Genomic DNA, 18,964 nt, shown 5'->3' with positions numbered 1-18,964 from the left:
ATAAGGAGCCATTGAAGGTTGTAGCAGGACCGTAACATGAAGAAATTTGTGTTTCACTCTTAGAGACCTTTGGTTGTGGGGTGAAGGACCTCAGGCTATTGTGGTGTTTCAGGAGAAAGATCATGGTAGTCAGGTGAAATAGTGACAGCCATAGGGATGGAAGAAAGTGGAGGATTCATGAGCTATTGACAGGGCTTGGTGCACTTTAGACGTAACAGGTGAGGGAGAGGGAGGCGTGGATGACACCGAGGTTGCTGATTCTGAGGCGGGAAACAGAGAAGTGGGCTTAGAGGGGGAAATGATGAGCTCGGTTTGTACCTGTTGAGATGGAGGTGCTTGAGGGACATCTGACTGGCCATGTCCAGGAATGGGGGATGGTTGATGAGTCTGGAGCTTGAGAGAGAGGTCAGGGCTCCCTGCATCAATCCCTCCCCCGTCAACACCAGAGGGAGTCTCTTGGGAGGTGTCCCTCCCGTCCCATAAAATTGGTCACATTCGATCAGAATAAAGGACCTCCAGTGACCGTGGGTGACCACAGACGCTTCTTTAGAAAGCAGTCTCACAGCAGAACGCATTCTGGGAGGAGCTTCGAGGGCCACAAGGAAGGGGAAGGAAGAGGAGGGGACAGAGCTGTGAGACATCAAGCTTTCCTCTGCAGATCTGGAGAGCACAGTCAAGACCACAGACACCCGTGGAGGCCCTCCCAAGGCATCTGCTTCTCTGGGACTGGGGGCCTTGCACAGGACTGTAGGGAGTTGGTTGAAGGACTTGGGGAGCCCAGAAGCTACCACTGAGCCAAGGTAAGTGCTGGCTTGGATGGAGCTCGCCAGGCAGGCAGATCTGAGCAGAACAGACAGAGGGGTGGAAAGGAGGGAGCTGGAAGGGGAGCCCTGAGGGGGCTGAAACACCCCTGGCTCTTATTTACCCAGGCTCGGGGCTGCCATGGCCACCTTTCTGAGAAGGGCGACCTCATACACTGCAGGGTAACTCTGCCAAGTCAAGACTGTTTCATCCCATTTTCACAAGAAGAAAGGACACAGGACCCTGTCAGAAGGATTCTCCTTTCTTCTGGAATCCTGTACATGCCGTTAATAATAGGACTAATGATTCATGCCCGTGCTGCAGAGTACACCCATTTTCCCATTTGATTCTCACCAGCAGTTACAGGTTGACTGGATAAGTGTTTTAGTGCCATTTTATAGGACAGAAGACTGAGGCTTAGGGAAATGAAGCAATCTGCCAAAGATTGCAGAGTGGAGTAGCAAGGAGCAAGACTCAATGTGAAACATCTGGGTCCCAGTCCGCGCCCTTTCTGGGACATCATCTGTCCATCACTTGCCTGGGGAATTTGGTGAAAGTCATGCAGGTCTGGCCGATTCTCTCCCTACACACGAATCGGGTATCTTCTATGTGTGCCAGCGTCTGACCGAGGCCTGGTCTCTGTCCTTGAGGAGCTGACTGCCTGCAAAAAGGGTCTGAACACAGCTGCGAGTGACCAACCCAGAAAGTAATACCTGCCAGGGTCCTCAGCAAGCCAGGCAGTGTGTGGTGGGTGCAGGATGAAAGAGAGAGACTGTAGGGTGTGGGCTCAGGGAGGTTCCCATGGAAGGTGGCTCCTGGCTGAGGCTCAAGGGAGGACCTGGTGTGCAAAGAGGTGGCAAGAGGCACCCCAGCAATGGGGAGCAAAGTGTGCAAACCCCCAGAGGCAGGAAAGCAGGTGGGAAATTCAGGTGTTGGGGGGAGCACCGCTAGAAGGGGTGTGTGTCTCCTACTGGGGGGTGTACAGAGCACTCGCGGGCCGGTCCTTTTTGTTGTTGTTGTTGTTGTTGTTGTTGTCCAGACACAGTCTCACTCTGTCGCCCAGGCTGGAGTACAGTGGCGCGATCTCAGCTCACTGCAACCTCCATCTCTTGGGTTCAAGTGATTCTCCTACCTCAGCCTCCCAAGTAGCTGGGACTATAGGCGCGCACCACCACACCTGGCTAATTTTTTTGTATTTTCAGTAGTAATTTTTTGTATTTTCACCGTGTTAGCCAGGATGGTCTTGATCTCCTGACTTTGTGATCCGCTCACCTCGGCCTCCCAAAGTGCTGGTATTATGGGCATGAGCCACCGTGCCCGGCACAGTCCATTTATTTATTTAGCTCTAAGTGGTTTTCAAATATCATCTCATTTAGTCTCATGACAAGCCTATGAGGTAGGCATTGTTGTCAAGTCCCCTTTAAGATAGAGAAACTGAGGCACGGAGGTTTTAAGCAAGCAGCCCAAGTTGCCCTATTAACAGGATTGGAATGTCACCTGCCTGGCCACCGTGCCCCACTGCCTCCCATTAGAACCTGCTGCGGGCCCTCTACTGTCTCCACGCAAGTGCTTCAGCTGACATGGTGGCTGCAGATGCCAAGCTGCAGTCGTCGCCCTCTGCTCCCTGCTGCATTCGGGCCCGGTCAGATCCCATCAAGCTTCCCTGCCCCTGGGAACAATGCTCCCCCACCCCCACCCCACTGGCTCTTTCATATCCAGGTGTTTCCTTCCGGTCAGAAGCAGACACAGCTGAGGAAACAGGCCTGTCCCTGTCCACGGGGGCCAGCCCGGGCAGCAGGACCCTCACCTCCCGGTCACTTGGGAATCTGAAAAGTAGACCTCATGGGGGCAAGGGCTAAAGGTTGAGGGGCCCCCTCAGGACCCAGAGCTCTGTCCTCTCACTCCCTTACTCCCTCACTGCCAGCTCACTCACCACACGCTCTGATCCAAAAAATAAAAAAACAAAAACACAGCTATGGTGTCTGGCAAGCCTGAGCTGCCCCTGAAACCCTGAGGGCATAAGGCAGCTCTGGTGGGAGAAGAGGGGAGGCAACAGAGGCAGGTCACCCAGGCCCTGCAGGTCCCCTGTCTCTGTGCCACAGGAGCGGCTGGAGGACAGGAGGCAGAGTGTGGTCCTGGGAAGCTCCGCGTCTTGTCTGCCCAGGCTTTATTCCTGCAGCTGTGGTACAGGGTGGCCTGGAAGCTCCGCATCTTGTCTGCCCGAGCTTTATTCCTGCAGATACAGGGAGGCCTGGAAGCTCCGTGTCTTTTCTGCCCAGGCTTTATTCCTGCAGGTATAGGGAGACCTAGGTGGTGGGTTCTTCTGTCTGAATAGCTTGTCCCAGGACCCAGCAATGAGGGGCTGGGGGGATGGGGGGACAAGGGACTGTCAGATCTGCAATCTTCATGACAGAAACACTGAACCTGAGCTAGTCTTCCTCGGATCCTCCTCCAAGCCCTCTTACTTCAGTATTCTCTTCTATCCAGGAGGTCACGCCCACTTTATCTTACACCAGTGACAGGGAGCAGCAGCTATGAACAGGTGGCCCCCATTCGCTTCTTTCTGCCGTGTCCATAGAATGTTTCTGTGGTTCTGTGGTCGGTCCTTGGGCTTGTTGTACCCCAAGGGAGTGATGAGCTGTGTGTGTGCACCTGGCTTGCGACTCGTTCAATGCTGATGTTCTGTGTTTAAGGAAGAATGCTCTCTGAATCCCAATTCACTCCTCCCTTTGTTCGTTCATTCATTCTTTGTCTCCGATCTCATCCCTCTGCCAAGAACTGTGAAGGGGAGGGGTGCGATGGCTCACGCCTGTAATCCCAGCACTTTGGGGGTCTGAGACGGGTGGATCATGAGGTCAGGAGATTGGCCAACATGGTGGCCAACATCCTGGCCAACATGGTGAAACCCCGTCTCTACTAAAACTACAAAAAATTAGCTAGGCGTGGTAGCAGGCGCCTGTAGTCCCAAGTACTCGGGAGGCTGAGGCAGGAGAATCACCTGAACCCGAGAGGTGGAGTTTGCAGTGAGCCAGAATTGTGCCACTGCACTCAGCCTGATGACAGAGTGAGACTCTGTCACAAAAACAAACAAACAAACAGTGAAGGGCCTGGGTTACAAGCTAGAAGGATCTGTTAGTTATAAGTTAACTTAGAACTAACAAGTTAGCCCACCACCGTTTCATGGTCACCAGCAGAAGACATGAGACTCCAGAGTTAAAGACAAAGAACTCTATTACTCACAGCACAACTAGCAGCATGAGCGTCATGACTGTAGGTCCTGCTAGCCCCCAAGTCCCAGGGCCGCCGCAAGGAGCCCAACCCAAGTGGACTCTGTGCATCACAGCCCAGGAACCCTGAGCCTAGGAAACCCCAAATTTTCACGACGAGCTACAAACAAACCTGCCCAACTTTTACCCTGAAAGGAGCCATTATCTCTATTCTATTGACAGCAAATTAATCTGCCTTCTGTCCTAGAACGGACAGTATCTTCCAAGGCCGTTTGCTGTACAAACGTATTTGAAAAGATGATGCAGAAGAATGCTCACCAGGCATGCACAAACAGAAACCTATGGAGAATTGTCTCCCAACATCTTCCTAGTGTCCCCCACTCATTGCGCCCCAACCATGCTGTCCCTTAAAAACACTGGGCACCCTCGCAACTCAGGACTTGGCTATTCTCTCTGCTTAGAGCGTTCTTCCTGCAGATACTGCATGGCTTGCTGTCGGGCCTTTTTCAGGTTCCCACTCAAATGGCACCTCCTCAGGAGATCTCCCTGATCATCCTTTTAAAAACCAGCTGGGTGCGGTGGCTTACACCTGTAATCCCAGCACTTTGGGAGGCCGAGGCGGGAGGATCATGAGGTCAGGAGATCGAGACTATTCTGGCCAACATGGTGAAACCCCATCTCTACTAAAATACAAAAGATTAGCCGGGCGCGGTGGCAGGCGCCTGTAGTCCCAGCTACTCGGGAGGCTGAGGCAGGAGAATTGCTTGAACCTGGGAGGTGGAGGTTGCGGTGAGCCGAGATCGTGCCACTGCACTCCAGCCTGGGGGATAGAGTGAGACTGTGTCTCAAAAACAAACAAACAAAACAACACACACAGACTTGGGGATTGGGAGAAATGAGATGCCGGTCAAAGGGTATGAAGTTTCCATTAGATGGGAGGAATACGGTTTCTGAGATTCATTGCACAGCAGGGTGACTATAGTTAATAGTGGTGTATTATATATTTCACAACTGCTAAGAGAATAAATATTTCAAATGTTTTCACCAGGAAAAGGATACGTATTCAATGGATATGTTAATTAGCCTTATTTCATCACTCCACGTTGTATATGTCTACCATAATATCACTTCGTACCTCATAAATATATGCAGTTATAATCTATCAATTGACAATCACATTTAAAAGTTTAAATTTAAATCTATATTTAAATATCTATATATCCAAATATCTATATGTAGACACTGCACACTCCTCCCCAACTCTAGAACCCCTCCCTCCCCTTCCCAAGGTTATTCTTATACCACTATCTTTATCTAATATACGATTTAATCATTTGGTGGATTTTCTGTCTCCTTCACACTCACTAGAGTGCAAACTTTCTGAGAGCAGGCGTTTTGTGTATTTTAACTTATTGTCACATCCCCAGGACCTGGAACAGTGTCTGACACATAGGAGGTGCTCAGGAACTATGGAATAAGTGAAATAATGAGTGAATGCTGTGGGCAGTGTAAGTGAGAGGCCACGGCGGGGGTGACCACAGGGCATCTCCCAGGTTGTCGGGATTTGTCCCTTGGCCACTTTCCTGCTGCCTATTTTGGCTGCCAGGAGTCTTGCTGACTGCGGGTGGAGGCTGGTGTACTGCTTTCCTGTAATGTCTTATCCTTGCGCTACGGCAGGAGGGAGAGGAATTTTTAGATGAGCCCTGACATGCTCATCTAAAACATGCTCATGACATGTTCGGTTGGTCAGTACCTTGCACATTGCCCTTGTGGCACAAAAGCAGCAGTCAAACATTGCAGCCTCAGCTGTCCATGATAGGGCCCAAGAAAGATCGGCCACCCCCAGGTGACAGAGGTAGCTGCCAGGTCAATGTGGCACGATGTCCTTCTCACCATTGTGTCTGTCTCCACACTTCCTATGGGACTGCTGTCTTCTCTGCAGTATTCTGAGCATCAAACTAATCTCTGTTTCCTGTGTCATTTATTGTAGCAACCATACCCAACAGACCTGTTTCTGTCGTCTAGCCCAAGAGTAGCTTTGGGACAGTGACCCTGCCTTGTCTTCATATGAGTACCTGACATTCATTCATTTATTCAAGCATATTTATCAGGAGCCTTCCATGAGGTATAAACAGTGTCCGGTAATGGGGACTCAACAGTGAGCAAAATGGAGCCCCTGCCCACGGGGAGCTTATATTTTAGTGGTGGCAGCCAGATGATAAACAAATGCAATAGCGTAGTCCCCTTACCTGCAGAGGACACACTCCAAGACCCCCCAGGGGATGCCTCAGACCTCCCATAGTACTGAACCTGGCTGCTGTCAATCAGAACACATTTCTGCTCAGGTCTTGCACCCACACATTTAATACCTTTTCTATCTTAATGAAGCACTGTGGCCACAACTTTGCAGGTTCAGATGAGGCAGCAAAACTAGCAAAAAGGTCTTTTTCCTTCACAATTTCATGGCTAGAAGATTTGTCCTTACCACAGATCTTAGCTACTTCAACATACAATTTTTTTCTTTCCTTGTTAAGATGAGAACTTGTGCCTTTTCACTTCAAGGAAGCACTTTACAGCTTCTCCTTGGATGATTGACAGCAGGCAGGTTCAGTACTATCGGAGGTCTTAGGCATCCCCTTGGCATATCTGAATTGCCAGCCTCACTTCTCTTGCACCTTGGGGCCATGAGTAAGTAAAACAAGGGTGACTTGAACACAAGCACTGCGACACCGCCACAGTTCATCTGATAACCATGATGGTTTACAGTCAGGTAGCACACACTGTGTACACCTACTGAACAAAGGGACGCTTCACATTCCGGGCGGGACAGACCAGAACGGTGAGAGGTTTCATCATGCTCCTCAGAACAGTGTGCAATTTAAAATTTAGGAATCATTTCTTTCTAGAAGTTTCCATTTAGTATTTTTGGACCACAGTTGACCTTGAGGAACTGAAATTGCAGAAAGTGAAGCTGCAGATAAGGGAGGATTACTGTATAGGGCATCGGGTGCTAGGGAGAAGTACAGAGATACACCGTGTTTGTTGAAAGACTTCTATGGGCACTGTGTGGCAACCCTAACGCCCAGCCCATTTCAGAAATTCTGCAATTAACTTTTCTCTTTGTGAACTGCAACTTGAACCCAATATAGAACATGGATTGCCAACACGTCTGCTTTTTTTTTTTTTTTTTTTTTTTGAGGCAGAGTCTCGCTCTGTCACCCAGGCTGGAGTACAGTGGCACAATCTTGGCTCACTGCAACCTCTGCCTCCCAGATTGGAGCAATTCTCCTGCTTCAGCCTCCTGAGTAGCTGGGACCACAGGTGCATACCACCACACCCGTCTAATTTTTGTATTTTTAGTAGAGATGAGGTTTCACCATGTTGGCCAGGCTGGTCTCGAACTCCTGACCTCAGGTGATCCACCTGCCTTGGCCTCCCAAAGTGCTGGGATTACAGGCGTGAGCCACCATGCCCGGCTAGTGTCTGCTTTCAAGAGCCCAATAGGTAGCATAAATGGTGATGTGGACAGGCTGATAGTGCTGGCGTGGTGTGCCTGGCACTGCCCCCGGCTTCAGCGTCCCCATTGTGAACTCAACAGGGACACTGAGATCCTGGGGAGCACATGGCCCTTCTACAGGGAAGCTGCATGGCAACTCCAGCTAACTGTCGCCACACGGGATCAAGGGTTTGGTGTGACTAGATCTTCCAGTTACTCCTTTTAAATAAAAGCTGGAAATCTTGATTTTTAGATGAAATACGACTTTTAAATGTTGGCCGCAGATTCAAATTTCCAAAAACGGTGGTGTCTCCTGGGGAAGGAAACCAATGGGCCAGAGCAGCGGTCCCCAACCTTTTTGACACCAGGAACCAGTTTCATGGAAGACAATTTTTCCATGAATGGGGTTTGGGGGTGGGGAGGGGTTGGCTGGGTGGGGAAGGGAGCTGGGGCTGGGGATGGATTCGGGATGAAACCGCTCCACCTCAGGTCATCAGGTATTAGATTCTCTTAAGAAACGGGCAGCCTGGATCCCTCGAATGCGCAGTTCACGATAGGGTTCAAGCTCCTATGAGAATCTTATGCCCCTGCCGCCACCCCACCACTGATCTGACAGGAGGCGGAGCTCAGGCGGTCCTGGTGGCCCACCAGCCACTCACCTGCTACTGTGTCCCTAGTTCCTAACAGCCCATGGATCAGTGCAGGTCCACAGCCTGGGGTTTGGGGGACCCTTGGACCAGAGGATGACTAAGAAGGAGCCCGGCCTTTTACTGCATCGCTCTCTGTGCCTTTTAGAGTTTTGCCATTTGCATGGTTTTTTATGTGAAAAGTGAATTTTAAAAATATACTAGACAGAGCACAGTCTCTGAGAGTCTCTTACATGAGTCTGCGAAATGGGTAGTCTTCTTAAGCACTGTATTAGTCAGGTCACTCCAGAGGAACACAACAAACAGGATAGAGAGAGAGAGATTGGGAGGTGGGTAGGGGGTGGATAGAAAACAAAAGGATGTACTAGCAGGGATTGGCTCCTGTGATTGTGGCGGCCGAGAAGTCCCTCATCTGTGGTCTGTAAGCTATAGAGGCCCAGGAAAGCCCGTGGTATGATTCCAGTCTGAGTCCAAAGGCCTGAGAACCAGGGACGATGATGGCGTCAGTCTCCACCCAAGTCCGAAGACCGGAGAATGAGGAGCGCTGATTTTTGTCCAGGGGCAGGATGGAGGTCCCAGCTGAAGCACAGAGAGCACATCTGCCCTTCCTCCTCCCTCTTGTCTATTTCAGGCCCTCAGCAGATCATGTGATGCCCACCCACATGGCTGAGGGCAGATCTTGACTCACTCCCTCCATTCAGATGCTCATCTTTCCTGGAAACACCCTCACGGACACCTCCAGAAATAATGCTTCCCCGGCCATCTGGGTTTCCCTTGGTCTGGTCAAGTTGACACATAAAATAAACCATCACAAGCATGCTGCGTGCATGGGGCGGTGAGACAGTTTCAGTGTGCTCATGGTGGGCCATGGGTGTGTGAGGTCTGTTCCAGGGGTCTTGGGCAAGTTCAGCCACCCTGCGGTCATTACGAGGTGGCAGACTGGTAGACCATGCAGCCCCAAGAGGCAAGGACTATGTCTCATTCATTCATCTCTAACCTCTCAGGTCTTGTGCAATTTCTGCCCCGTGGATTATGTTCTGAAGAGGCTCTTTGATTTACTCAGCAACCTCAGCCACCCGAAACACTGCCAGGAACTCAGAAGACAGCCAGAGGGCCTTCTGAGCCAATAGAAGTTGCAAGTCCATGCATGGAAGTTTGATGCTCTTTTCATCAATCAGTTCTCAGGCTTTGTTTCTTCATTTTACATACAAGACAATTGCATGTGCTTATCCGGCTTCCCAGCCTTCAGCAAATTGGCAGTTGGGTGGAGGAGCAGACACAGCGCAGGCGGGGCTGCAGCCAACACAGAAGGCACTTTGTTCAAATCAGAAAGAGGCACCCCTCTGAGCAGACAAATTACAGCAAGTTCCTCTTTGGATGGATGAATTGCAAAACCTCACCCTCCCTGCCCGGGTAAATTACAAAAAGGCCAGCAGAGCAGTGGGCTGGACTGCAGCCTCCACTCACCCACTAAGTGCAGGACACAGTCGGTGCTGCTGAAATGAGGAATCACACATGAGAAATCAAACAGTAACAGCCACTCAGTGTAGGATAGGGTTGTCCTCACCTACTGATAGCTCCTGCCGTCGTCACTGTTTTATGGCACAGTGCATACAATCAGCTTCCATCAAGACTCATTGAGAAAACAGCCAGGCGCTGTGGCTCACACCTGCCTCTAATCCCAGCACTTTGGGAGGCGAAGGTGGGTGGATCACCTGAGGTCAGAAGTTCGAGACCAGCCTGGCTAACATGGCAAAACCCTGACTCTACTAAAAATACAAAAATTAGCTGGGTGTGGTGGCAGGTGCCTGCAATTGCTAGCCTCAGGGAGGCTGAGGCAAGAGAATCGCTTGAACGCCGGAGGCGGAGGTTGCAGTGAGCCGAGATCGCGCCACTGCACTCCAGCCTGGGCGACAAGAGGGAGACTCGGTCTCAAACCAAACCAAACCAAACAAAATTAATTGAGAAAACATTCAGAGGCATGGTTTGGTGCTTGAAAGGGCAAGTTTTATTTCCTAAAAAATTCTTCTCATTCCTGAAGCGAAGACACATGAGATGTTGATGCATTTTGAGAATGAGCTGCTTCTATTTCCATTTCCTGTCTACGTGCAAGCTTGTCCCTTGGGGGCTCTTCCCCTACACTGGTGTGGCCAGCAGCCCCAAAGGACAGGAAATCGACCACAAAGCTCCCCTGGGGGAGGAGCAAGGAAGCAGCACCTGCACAAATATATAGAAACGCTGAATAAATGTTTGATGAGTGAATGTGTGAGTGACTGAAGGAATGAACAAATGATCAGGGAGACTTTCTGACAGTTACTGGTAAAGTTTCTTAGAATTTTACTTTCCTTTTTTTTTTTTTTTTTTTTGAGACAGAGTCTCGCTCTTGTTGCCCAGGTTGGTGTGCAGTGGCGCCATCGCGGCTCACTGCAAGCTCCGCCTCCCGGATTCAAGCGATTCTCCTGCCTCAGTCTCCCGAGTAGCTGGGATTACAGGCACCTGCCACCATGCCCAGCTAATTTTTTTGTATTTTTAGTAGAGTCGGGGTTTCACTATATTAGCTGGGATGGTCTCGATCTCCTGATCTTGTGATATGCCTGCCTCAGCCTCCCAAAGTGGAATTTTAGTTTCAATTAAAAATCAGCCCAGAAGCACTCTCCATTTGCCACAAAAACTCCTGGGATCTTACACTTCTCTCTTAGTCTTTATTGGTGAGATTTCTTTTCTCTCGAGGCTGCCCCGCGTTCATTATTAACCCATGCCACCCCAGAGAGAAGTTTGCGTTCATTTTATTTCACTAAGACAGAGGGGGGCTCTGTGAGGTTTAGAGAGGGGAAAGGAAGGCATGTAGAGGTCACGGGAAGTGGCCACGACCCCACGCCCCAGGTTGAAATTTGGGCTCTAGCCCTGGTTCTATCCTTCATTGGCCACGTGGCTTTCGGCAGTATTCTCCACTTTCATTCGTTCATCAAATATGCATCTAAAATAGGTATTCATTGTCCACTGAGTGGGTGCTGCCCTAGGTGCTGGACATGCTGCAGTGAAGAAGACACGCCCCGTCCCAGTATTTGTGGAGTTCACATTCTAATTACTAGCCAAGAAAACTAAGCCTGACAGGAAAATTTTCCATACTGTTAAATGCTATGAATAAAATCAGAGTGTGCTGCAGTGTGCCAGGGAGGGTCTATTTTGGACAGGATGGTCAGGAAAGGCCTCTGAGGAGGTGACATTGACAATGAGACCTGAATGTTGACGGGGAGCTAGCTGTGGGGTAAGCTGGGGGAAGGGTGCTCCAGGCAGGGGCGTGCAAAGGTCCCGAGGTAGGACCAACTTTGGCGGGACGAGATACAGCTGGAGAGGTGCGCTGGGACCCGATCAGATGAGCTTGTCGGCAGCGTGGAGTTCACTAGGAGGTCGAGGAGAAGCCATCGGAGATCTTGAATCAGAAAATAGATTATAAGGGGAAAGAACGGAAGCTGGGAGACCCTGTAGGGGTACTGCCATGATCCATACGAGAGATGATGGTGGCTTGGACCTGGTGGGGCAATTCAGGTGGAGGTTATAATGATCATTCTCCACATCCACACAGGTCACACAGGGGGACCTGGGAACCCCAGCCTCCTGCACCCCATCTGGAAAGCTCCTCTTGGCTTCCCTCCGCCACTGGATGTGGGGTCAGGACCTGAATCTGCCTCATACCCACCTGCCTGTCTACCCCACACAGTGGCTCTGCTCACACTGTCTTGTCATTTTCAGCTCCTCCCCCTTAGACTGGAAAAGACTCCAACTCAGCCAGAGTCTCATTTTTTTTTTCTTTTTTTAATTTATTTATTGTTATTATACTTTAAGTTGTAGGGTACATGTGCATAACGTGCAGGTTTGCTACATATGTATACTTGTGCCATGTTGGTGTGCTGCACCCATCAACTCGTCATTTACATCAGGTATAACTCCCAGTGCAATCCCTCCCCCCTCCCCCCTCCCCATGATAGGCCCCGGTGTGTGATGTTCCCCTTCCCGAGTCCAAGTGATCTCATTGTTCAGTTCCCACCTACGAGTGAGAACATGCGGTGTTTGGTTTTCTGTTCTTGTGATAGTTTGCTAAGAATGATGGTTTCCAGCTGCATCCATGTCCCTACAAAGGACACAAACTCATCCTTTTTTATGGCTGCATAGTATTCCATGGTGTATATGTGCCACATTTTCTTAATCCAGTCTGTCACTGATGGACATTTGGGTTCTAGATGTACCATATGACCCAGCCATCCCATTACTGGGTATATACCCAAAGGATTATAAATTATGCTGCTATAAAGACACATGCACACGTATGTTTATTGCAGCACTATTCACAACAGCAAAGACTTGGAATCAACCCAAATGGAGTCTCATTTTCTTGAAATAAAATTTCAGGAAGTTGGAGTTTTCATGTTTGAATTTTCATCATTCACTCCAATTTCGATGCAATTTTATTCACAAAAACAGGCCAGGGAGAATTTTCAGACAGCACGGCACGGGTGGTTGACACGTTCCTCTCTGTACTGGGGTTTCGGGTCCCTGATCTCCAGGCCCAGCCCTTTATCTACGGGGTGTTGTTCAATAGTCTGACATTCTACCTGGCGCTTTTGGGTGTGTGATCTCACAAAGGAGGTGGCTGAGGCTCAGAGAGGCCAGAAAAAAATGAGCCACACAGGCTAATGGTGGGGGAGCCCGACTCGAACCCAATTCTTCAGACTCCATCCAGTCAGTCACGCCCACAGCACAGCATGAATCAGCTTCTTAGTGCAGCCGTCCCTGAAGCTGAGGGAGGGGAAAAGGGGGGATTATTTTAATAACTTTATTGTTATTGTTGTTATTTTAAAAGTTAAACCCACAGCACAATGTTCTTAAATTGACTGGCGGGCTCCCAAACGTTCATGTTATTACGACGTTCCTGAACATAATATGTTAGCTCTCTTCTTTTGTGTGTGCCATCTGTCATACAAAAATAAGGTCAAATGTACTTAATATTAAGAAATCAGAAAATGTAGAAATGTATTAAAATAAAAATTACCTGCGACCCCACTGTTTACAGGTAAGTCAGTAACCTTTTTTGTGGTTTCGTGTGTACCATTAAGAGGTAAGAGACTGACACACACACAAGTACAGTTAAAACTGGGGAAATCTGAATAAAATGTATCGACATCAATATCCTGGGGTTTTTTTGTTTGTTTTTGAGATGGAGTTTCACTCTTTGACCCGGGCTGGAGTGCAGTGGTAAGATCTCAGCTCACTGCAAACTCCATCTCCCTGGTTCAAGCAATTCTCCTGCCTCAGCCTCCCGAGTAGCTGGGATGACAGGCACCTGCCACCACGCCTGGCTAATTTTTGTATTTTTAGTAGAGACATGGTTTCACCATGTTGGCCAGCCTGGTCTCGAACTCTTGACCTCAAGTGATCCACCTGCCTCAGCCTCCCAAAGTGTTGGGATTATAGGCGTGAGCCACTGCGCCCGACCAATGTCTTGCTTTTGATATAGTAACATCATTTTGCAGGATGTGGCCACTGGGGGAACACTGGGTAAAGGGTACCCAGGAACTCTGTATTATTTCTTCCACGGGATGGGAATTTACAGTTATCTCAAAATTAAACGTTTGCTTTAAAAAAGAGATAAAGATTCCTTTATCTGACACTGACCTATTTTCTGACCCTGTAGTTTTTGGTTTTTTCTTCTTTTCTAGAATGTCATATAAATGGAACCATACGGCACGCAGGCTTTAGAGCCTGGCTGCCTTTACTCAGCATAACGTCTCTAAGATTCACGCACGTCGTTGCACGTGGTTCTCTTTTTAATGCCGAGTGTTCCGCTGTGTGGGTGTATCACAGTTTGCTCATCCACGCACCCACTGAAGGCATTTGTGTTGTTTCCAGTTTGGGGCCATTCTGAATAGAGCTGCTGTATATATCCACGAGCAGGTGTTCATGTGGAACACCAGTTTGTATTCCTCTGGAGGAAATAGCTAGGGATTACAGGATCATACAGTAAGTGATGCGCAACCTTACGAGAAATGGACAAACTGTTTTCCAGAATGGCTGTGCCATTTTGCATTCTCACCAGTAACGTCTGAGAATTACAGTTCCTCCTGACGGGTTGATGGGTGCAGCAAACCACCATGGCACGTGTATAGCTATGTAACAAACCTGCATGTTCTGCACGTGTATCCCCGAACTTAAAGTATAATTTAAAAAAAAAAAAAGAGAGAGAGAATTTCAGTTCCTCCGTGTGCTCTCCAGCACTTTCTATTGCTCATTTTAAAATCCGAGTCCTTCTAATAGGCATATAGTGAGACCTCATGGTTTTCACCTGCCTTTCCCAAACTGCTGATAGCATTGAACATTTTTTCATGTGTTTATTTGCCATCCACACGGTTTTTTTAGTAAAGTATTTATTTAGATCTTTTGCCCATTTGGGGATGATTATTTGTTTTCTTATTGTTGAGTTTTGAGGGTTATTTATCCTACATATATATATATATGTTTTTGTCAGACGTGATTTGCAAATATTTTCTCTAGGTCTATACTTTGTTTCTTTATTTTATTTTATTTTATTGTTTTATTTTATTGTTGTTGTTTATTTTGTTTTGTTTCTGAGATGGAGTCTCGCTCTGTCACCCAGGCTGGAGTGCAGTGGCACAATCTCGGCTCATTGCAACCTCTGCTGCCCAGGTTCAAGTGATTATCCTGCCTCAGCCTCTTAAGTCACTGGGATTACAGGTGTGTGCCACCACACCCAACTAATTTTTGTATTTTTAGTAGAGATGAGGTTTCAATATATTGGCCAGGCTGGTCTCGAACTCCTGACCTCAGGTGATCCACCCACCTTGGCCTCCCAAAATGTTGGGATTACAGGTGTGAGCCACTGTGCCCGGCCTGTTTTTTCATTTTGTTGAAGGCATCTGTCACAAAACCAAAGTTTTAAATTTCGATGAAGTCTAATTTGTCATTTTTTTCTTTTATGGATCATGCTTTGGTATTGTATCTAAAAACTTTTTCCTTAACATGAGGTTACAAGGATTTTTTTCCTATGCTTTCTTCTAAAAGTTTACTGTTTTGAATTTTACATTCAAATCTATGTCCACTTTTAGTTCATTTTTGTGTAAGGTCTGAGGTTTAGGTCAAGGTTTTGCTTCTTGTTTTGCATATTAATGATCAATTGTTCCATCACCATTTGTTGAAAAGATTCCTTTCTCCATTGACTTGCCTTTACAACTTTGTCAAAAATCAATTAACCATATCTGTGTGGTCCTGCTTCTGAACTCTTTGTTCTGTTCCATTGATTCATGTGTCTAGCCCTTCACTAATAACTTTATAGCAATTCTTAAAATAAGGAGTGCGAGGCTGGGCGTGGTGGCTCACGCCTGTAATCCCAACACTTTGGGAGGCCGAGGCGGGAGGATCATGAGGTCAGGAGTTCAAGACCAGCCTGGCCAACATAGTGAAACCCCCGTCTCTACTAAAAGTACAAGAATTAGCTGGGCATGGTGGTGCGTGCCTGTAGTCCCAGCTACTTGGGAGGCTGAGGCAGGAGAATTGCTTGAACCCAGGAGGCGGAGGTTTCAGTGAGCCAAGATCATGCCATTGCACTCCAGCCTGGCGACAGAGCGAGACTCCGTCTCAAATAATAAATAATAAATAAATATAAATAAATATTTAGAGATAAATCTAACAAAACATGCAGGAGCCATATGATAAAAACTATAAAATGCTGATTAGATAAATCAGAGAAGATCTAAATAAATGGAGAGAAATACTGTGTTCATTGATTACAGGCATGAGCCACCATGTCTGGCCTAAATATTTATTTTTTAAAAAATATTTGCGGCTGCTGTAAATGGTATTGTATCTTCTGAATTCAGCCAATACAGATGTATACCATAATTTTATAACTGCATGGTATTGTGTTGCACAGTATTTATTTGGTACACAGTATTTATTTGGTACTCTATAATTGGGCCTTTATTTTTTTAATCTGGTTTTTCTCTGTTGTTAACAATGTTTTAATGAATGTTGTTTTACATATCCTTTATCCATTTGTCCAATATTTCCCTTCGGATAGGTTTCTAAAAGTGAAATTGCTTGGACAAAAAAGTATGAACATTTTGAATTTTGGTAAATATTGTCCAGCAGTCACCCAGAAAGGCTATACTAATTTCTCTTCTCACCAACTATATGTGACTGGAAATTTTCTCATATCCTATCCTTGCCAATACTGGATGTCATTATCTTTTGTCATAATCTTTGCCACTGTAATTTTTTTTTTTTTTTTTTTTTTTGAGATGGAGTCTCCCTCTCTCACCCAGGCTGGAGTGCGATAGCGACATCTTGACTCACTGCAACCTCCACCTCCCAGGTTCAAGCGATTCTCCTACCTCAGCCTCCCGAGTAGCTGGGATTACAGGTGCGTGCCACCACACCCAGCTAATTTTTGAATTTTTTAGTAGAGACGGGGTTTCACCATGTTGGTCAGGCTGGTCTCAAACTCTTGACCTCATGGTCTGCCCACCTCGGCCTCCCCAGGTGCTGGGATTGCAGACATGAGCCACCGCGCCCGGCCTGCCACTCTCATTTTAATATTCATTTCTATGATTGCCAGTAGGCTGAAATTGTAGTACATTATGATTACAATCCATTGCTGAATTCAGTTAGTTGATATCTATTTTTAAATGTTATATGGATATTTGTAGGTGAGCAGCGTGGTCTATTTTGCTATTTTGGTAAAATATGGGTGTATAAAATTTACCATCTTAGCCATTTTTAAGTATAGAATTCAATGGTATTAAGTACCTTCACAATATTGAGCAATGATTACTGCTATCCATTTCCAGAAGCTTCTCATCATTCCAAAGAGAGACTCTGTACCCATTACACAATAACTTCCCTTTCATCCCTTCCCTAGTCCCTGGTAACCTCTGTGATACTTGCAGTCTCTGCCTCTGTGAATTTGCCTATTCTAGGTATCTCATATAAGTGGAATCATACAATATTTGTCTTTTTATGACTGACTTACTTCACTCAGCATAATGTTCTCAAGGTTCATTCATGATGTAGCATATATCTTAATTTCATTCCTTTTTAAGGCTGAATAACTTTCCACTCTATGTATACATCATATTTTGTTTATCCGTTCATTGCTTCTCTGTTGATGGACATTTGAGTCACTTCTACCATTTTGCTGTTTTGAATAATACTTCTATTAATATTGGTATGCAAGGATCTGTTTTTCCTGTTTTCAATTCGTTTGGGCATTTACCTAAAAGTGAAATTGCTAGGTCGTGTGATAATTCTATGCTTGACTTTTTGAAGAACACGCCATACCATTTTCCACAGCAGCTACGCCATTTTGAATTCCCACCAGCAAGGCACCACATCCTCCCAGAGTCTGCGCCCCAGAGCAATAAACTCAATGACTGGAAAGCAGGGGAACTCCAAACAAATACAGTTCTCCACACCCTTGCTAATGCTTGTTTTTTTTTTGTTTGGTTGGGTTTTTTTTTTTTTTTTCCTGTATATATAAAACGGCAATGGGTATGAAGTGCGTGATCTATTTTTTTTTAACTACATTTATTAGATTTTGATATCAAGGTTAAGCTGGTTTTATCCAATAAACTGAGAATCTTCCCTTCTATCTCCATGTTTTGGAGCAGATTAAATAACACAGATATTTTCTTTGTAGGTTTGGAAAAAACTTATCAGAAGAACCATCTGAGCCAGACATCACTCTCTCGGAGCTAGTTCTTTGACAACTGTCTCTATTTCCTCACTGGTTACAAATATAAGCAGTTTTTCTGATTCTTCTAGAGCCTTTTGAGTCATTTTTATTTTCCTAGAAAACCAGGTGTGACACAGGGGACTCAGATTTTCGTTTTTGGTGTGTGTGTGTGTGTATATATATGTGTGTATATATATATATATGACATTTATCATTTCTAATATTGTCTCTTTTTTATCTCTTTTGAGATTAGCTTTCCCAATTATATGTTTGTTTGTTTGCTTGTTTTCTCTCCAAAAACAAGCCCTTGGATTTGTTTGGAGTTCCTCTGCGTTCTGGTCATTGGGTTTATTGCTCTGGGCAGCAGACTCTGGCAGGATCTCCCACTGGGGTCACAGTGGGACAGCCAGAGGTCATGCTTAAGGGAGGGCTCTAGAGCCAGACGGTCTGAGTTCAAGTCTTCATTCCTTACTTACTAGCTATTTGACTTTGAATAGTTAATTAGCCTCTCTGTGTTTCAGTTTCCCCATCTATAGAACTGGGGACGGGGGGAGAGAGAGAACCTGCCTCATAAGCTTAATATTAATATTAAAAAGTTGATATTTTTTAAGTGTTTAGAAGAGTGATGCCTGGCACATAGTAAGCACTATATAAGTTTTCTCTTTTCTCTTTCTTTTTTCAGCCAAAGTCTTGCCCAGGCTGGAGTGCAGTGGCACCATCTCAGCTCACTGCAACCTCCGCCTCCCAGGTTCAGGCGATTTTCCTGTGTCAGCCTCCTGAGTAGCTGGAATTACAGGCACCTGCCACCATGCCCAGCTAATTTTTTGTATTTTTAGTAGAAATGGTTGGGCTGGTCTCGAACCAACCATAACCATGTTGATTGGGCTGGTCTCGAACTCCTGACCTCAAGTGACCCACTCGCCTTGGCCTCCCAAAGTGCTGGGATTACAGGTGTGAGCCAACGCACCCAGCCATAACTTTTCTTAAATACAGCTAGACTTCCCCCCAGTGTGCTAGAAGCCTAGGTCGCTTAGGAGCTTCTCCATTT

The 18,964-nt window shown here is 46.8% G+C and overlaps 1 protein-coding gene across 1 annotated transcript in view; it reads left to right on the top strand.

Moving 5' to 3' along the window:
• PIK3R6 (phosphoinositide-3-kinase regulatory subunit 6) overlaps nt 1-18,964 on the top strand; it is a 65,929-nt gene continuing 46,965 nt past the window's right edge. The window contains exon 1 of the mRNA XM_008010318.3: nt 1-800. The gene's annotated coding sequence lies outside the window, so the exon portion shown is untranslated. The remainder of the gene's footprint in view (nt 801-18,964) is intronic.

The sequence above is a fragment of the Chlorocebus sabaeus genome, chromosome 16, assembly GCF_047675955.1.
Source record: "Chlorocebus sabaeus isolate Y175 chromosome 16, mChlSab1.0.hap1, whole genome shotgun sequence".
In the NCBI taxonomy this organism is placed as follows: domain Eukaryota; kingdom Metazoa; phylum Chordata; class Mammalia; order Primates; family Cercopithecidae; genus Chlorocebus; species Chlorocebus sabaeus.
Note: the sequence above shows the minus strand (reverse complement) of the source record. Positions and strands in the feature narration are given on the sequence as shown.